We start from the raw sequence: 5,444 nt of genomic DNA, 5'->3' as shown, positions 1-5,444 counted from the left end.
AACTATTTTGAGTTGTTACCTTTCTGCCTACCGGAACTCTCTCCTCAATGGGATGTTTCAAGCTTGGAGGAAACTGTTATACAATGCGTACTAGGTAAAGCGACCTAGGGTGAGGAACAAGACGGTAGCTGCCAAAGGTTAACTTTAGCCATACCACACAGCAGGTGGCAAGTTGGGGTACGATGAAACTCCTCTACATTTTTTTAAAAATGCTGATTTATTTATTTTATGTATGAGTGTTCTATCTTCAGGTACACCTGTGTACCATGAGAGGGCATCAGATCCCATTACAGATGGTTGTGAGCCACCATGTGGTTACTGGGAATTGAACTCAGAACCTCTAGAAGAGTAGCCAGTGCTTTTTTTTTTTTTAATATGACTATATATTTTTTTTTGTTCTGTTTTTTTTTTTGTTTGTTTGTTTTTTGTTTTTTGAGACAAGGTTTCTCTGTATAGCTCTGGCTGTCCTGGAACTCACTTTGTAGACCAGGCTGGCTTTGAACTCAGAAATCTGCGTGCCTCTACCTCCCGAGTGCTGGGATTAAAGGCGTGCACCACCATGCCTGGCTATATTTAATTTTTTATTGGATATTTTCTTTATTTACATTTCAATGTTAATCCCTTTCCAGGTTTCCCTCTGCAAACCACCTATCTTTTCTCCCTCCCCCTGCTTCTATGCGGGTGCTCCCCTACCCACTCACTCACTCCTACCTCACCGCCCTGGCATTCCCCTACACTGGAGCAACCAGCCAGTGCTCTTAACCATTGAGTTATCTCTCCAGCCTGTTCTACATCTTGATTCTGTGATCCTGATTACATGACTACACACATTATCCAAAATTCATAGGAGAATGAATTTCACTGAGTTGAATATTCATTGTGCATATATGTATACATATACAAACACATACATGAATCCACACCCACAGTTTTATTTTTGGGAAAGGATCTCACTATGTAGACCTGGCTGGCCTGGAACTATGTAGACCAGGCTGGCCTGGAACTATGTAGACCAGGCTAGCCTTCAATTCAGAGATCTGCCTCTCTCTGCCTCTGGAATTAAAGGAATATGTACCACACTGACACTACAAAGAATTTTATATACATCTTTGTTTTCCCATTTAAATGTAACATAAATGGATTTGCAGAGTTTTAGATAGCTATAACTCCATAAAATGCTATTATTTCAAAGAAATTCAGGAATTTATCTAGTCAACAATTTAGAAATATAAGCTAGGCATGGTAGTTCACAGTTACAATCTCTGTATTGTTGAGGCAGAGGCAAGACTGCCTTAGTTTGAGGACAGTCTGGTCTTCAGTGTGAGACCCTGTAGGAATGAAGTCCTGGGACTAGGGGTTAGAGACAGGTCCTGGAGCTTGAGGGCCATCTAGCAAAGGTGAATTGGTGGGCAAGCTCCTGTTTTATAATAGACCATGTCTCAAAAAAAAAAAAAAAAAAGATGGTGGAGATGGAGGGTGACACACAACTTCAATTTGCACATGCAGACATGCATGTGCACACATACACAAATCCCACAAATAAACAAAAAACCCCAAAACAAAAATAACAAACAACAAACCACAACAGAAACAAAGATAAAGGAAAGAAAAAGGGATTTGAGCAATTCCCAAGAAATGAAGTGCATGCCAAGAGCCCACCTGCACCCCTGAGATGCTGACCCACCACCTAAAGGACCTTCTGCACTAGAGTACAGCACGAGTCCTGCCCTGGACCTGAACCTGGGCCTCTCAAAGTTCAGGATGCTGCAGCCTTCTTCTTGGCACAGAGCACAGCTCAGATTAGCCTCATGTTGGACCCATGAATTGTTACCTGTGAGGATAAAAGTCGGAGTCATAGCAACAACAAACAAACAAAAAATGAAACATAATCTAAGAAATGCCAGTAATAGTTTAAACATTATAGTACATAGTATATAAAATGCTATTGAATATATATATTTTTTAAAGATTTATTTATTTATTATATGTAAGTACACTGTAGCTGTCTTCAGACACTCCAGAAGAGGGAGTCAGATCTCATTATGGATGGTTGTGAGCCACCATGTGGTTGCTGGGATTTGAACTTCAGACCTTCGGAAGAGCAGTCGGGTGCTCTTACCCATTGAGCCATCTCACCAGCCCCCTGAATATATTTTTTATGATGTGTTTGTTTGTATATTAACAAAGTGCATTATTTAGGGACATTTTAATGTTTTTGTTGGCATATATCAATCAGTCATAATGATGAGTTTCATTATGACATCTTACCCATGTACAGAATGTACTGTGGTCACATTAAAAATGTGGACTCCTTCACGGATTTGTGTACACCCTTGTGCCAGGGCCCAGTTAATCTCCTTTGTTGTTTGAATTTTAGAATATGTGCTACTAAAGCAAGCACAGCACTATTTTTGCCATTTTTATACATATATGCCATTTTCTTTTGTTTCTAGCCCCTCCCTTCCCTTCCCCATTCTCCACTCCCTCTGGCCGGCTCCGCCTCCCCCCAAGCAGTTCTTTCTGCATTGATGGCATGGCTATGATTCTACTCTCTTCTCATGAAGTGCACTCTTTGAATAGTGTTATTTATATATTACTATAAAAGCAAATGCAGACACTGGCCCAGTCATTTTCTCTTTTTGAGACAGGGTTATGCAGCCCTGGCTCTCCTCGAAGCTCCTATGTAGGCCAGGGTGGCCTCAAATTCACAGAGGTCCACCTGCCCCTGCCTCTGAGTACTGGGATTAAAATCGTGTGCCGCCACACTTGGCCGTCAAACATTCTCTTATGGAAAATGTTAAACCAAAAGATTGAAAGTCCCCCTTTATATATCACTCTCCATGATTAATCTGAAGGAAAAACATTTTTCTGCTGAGAAATTTGAAAAGATGGCTGTGTTTGTGCCGTTTTTGATTTTGTTTGGCAGAAAGGTTTTTAGGTACTTCTAAATTTTCAAATGTCATAGCAGAACTTTGCAGGTCAAAAACATTAATGAAAGGACATTTAAAATATATTTCACCTTACCAAAAGTTCTAAGTATAACTACAACGTATTTCACCCTGAAAGCTTATATACTAATATAATAAATGAATGAGGGGAAGGAAAGATGGCTCAGTGGTTGAGAGCACTAAATGCTCTTCCAGAGGTCCTGAGTTCAATTCCCAGCAACCCCATGGTGGCTCCCAACCATCTGTAACGGGATCCGATGCCCTCTTCTGGTGTGTATGAAGACAGATACAGTGTACTCATAGACATAGAATAAATAAATAGTTCTAAAAACAATAAATAAATCTTTGCAATAAGTTCATTAAAATGCTACTTGTTAGTAAATCCACCATGAACATTCTGTACCATGGGGCATACGTGGCATTGCTTCCCTGTGCTCCTTCGATACCTACAGTGCTGATATGCAAGAGCACACCAAGATAGAAGCACAGTATGACTGTAAAGAACTTTCCATTTTGAGACTGTTTGTGTTTTAGTGGTAGCAAACTTAAAACTCCTTGTGAACAAGTAACTTAACTGCATTTGTAGGAATCCACACACACCAAGCCAAGCCGCTCCCACCGTGACCGGCTTCTCTTTTGCAATCTTGGTCACTCCACAAGGATACATATAAAAATCTTACCCACGGGGCATTTTAAAAGCAACTTAAATGGCTCTAATAAGAACTGGTATACAGGGGGCTAGAGAGATGGCTCAGTGGTTAAGAGCACTGACTGCTCTTCTAGAGGTCCTGAGTTCAAATCCCAGCAACCATGGTGGCTCACAACCATCTGTAATGGGATCGATGCCCTCTGGTGCGTCTGAAGACAGCTACAGTGTATTTGTATATAGCAAATAAAAAAAACCTTTACTTAAAAAAAAAAAAAAAGAAAAGAAAAAAAGAAGCTGGGTGGTGGTGGTGGCACACGCCTTTAATCCCAACTTGGGAGGCAGAGACAGGCAGCTTTCTGAGTTCGAGGCCAGCCTGGTCTACAAAGTGACCTCCAGGAGAGCCAGGGCTATACAGAGAAACCCTGTCTCGAAAAACCAAAAAAAAAAAAAAAAAAAAAAAAAAAAAATGAGAAAATCACACTGTAGGACCTGGAATATGGTGAGAAAAAAAAAAAAAAAAAAAAAAAAAGAACTGGTATACATAAAATGTTATTATTAAGAAAATGCGGAGACAAAGCTGGAGAGATGGCCTAGCAGTTAAGAGTACCTACTGTTCTTGTAGAAGTCCTGAGTTCAAATCCCAGCAGCATGTCAGGTGGCTCACAGCTGCCTGTTAAGTCCTGGGGTATTTGAGACTCTTGGCAGCACCTGCATGCATGTACACACACACGCACACACACACACACACACACACACACACACACACACACACACACACACACACACACACACAGAGTAACAAGAAAATACACATTGCATTGCCCAGGAATTTAAAGTCATCTTCAGCTACATAGTGAGCTTGTGCTGATATTGAGATCCTGCCTAAACAATAACAAAGTAGACAAAAGTGGAGATGCAAGGGAAAGTAGACAGAGAAGAAATGTGTCAAAAAGAAACCAACAGAAGTGGTGAAAAATGGAAGAGATAAAATTGAACTGGCACTGGTGAGATGGCTCAGCGGTTAAGACCACTGACTGCTCTTCCAAAGGTCCAGAGTTCAAATCCCAGCAACCACATGGTGGCTCACAACCATGTGTAATGAGATCTGATGCCCTCTTCTGGTGTGTCTGAAGACAGCTACAGTGTACTTACATATAATAAATAAATAAATCTTTAAAAAAAATTGAACTGCAATCTCTGTAAAAAAAAAAAACAAGAAAAAATGTAACAAAATATGGTTGGAAAGTGATGGGCATTTAGTATAAACTGAGTTAAGAGATGCTGAAAGAGAATTTCTGAATGTGACCAGACGATTACACACACCTGCTCTGTCACTCAGGTTTAACTCAAGTTTCTTCTACCTCTACCCTCAAGTACGGAGATAACACACACATGCCACCATACCAAGATTAAAAGAACATAGTTCAAACAACACTTTCACGATATCAAAATAAGTACCAGTGAGAATGGAAATAGCCATGTCTATAGAATAGTCTACAGCACACTAAGCAGATATTTTTTTAAATTTTTATTTATTTATTTATTTTAAAGATTTATTATTATACTTAAGTACACTGTAGCTGTCTTCAGACTTGCCAAAAGAGGGCATCAGATCTCATTACGGGTGGTTGTGAGCCACCACGTGGTTGCTGGGATTTGAACTCAGGACCTTTGGAAGAGCAGTCAGTGGTCTTAACTGCTGAGCCATCTCATCAGCCCCAGATATTCTTTGTACCCAAAAATATAAAGATAAAAATCATAGTGTGGACCTCTATGGCTTTGGAGCAAACCTATGCCTCTTTTGTAGATGATTCTTTTATGCTTCTGTCTTTATATTTACCTCTGTG

General features: G+C 40.1%; 1 non-coding gene across 1 annotated transcript; it reads right to left on the bottom strand.

The window, feature by feature from the left end:
* Positions 1-2,297: 2,297 nt before the first annotated feature.
* Positions 2,298-2,401, bottom strand: LOC115029430. Its single transcript, XR_003835011.1, has one exon. It is a non-coding gene; the product is annotated as a U6 spliceosomal RNA (small nuclear RNA).
* Positions 2,402-5,444: the final 3,043 nt, after the last annotated feature.

This window comes from Mus caroli, chromosome 15 (genome assembly GCF_900094665.2).
Source record: "Mus caroli chromosome 15, CAROLI_EIJ_v1.1, whole genome shotgun sequence".
NCBI lineage: Eukaryota > Metazoa > Chordata > Mammalia > Rodentia > Muridae > Mus > Mus caroli.
This window is presented reverse-complemented; position numbering and strand designations above follow the sequence as displayed.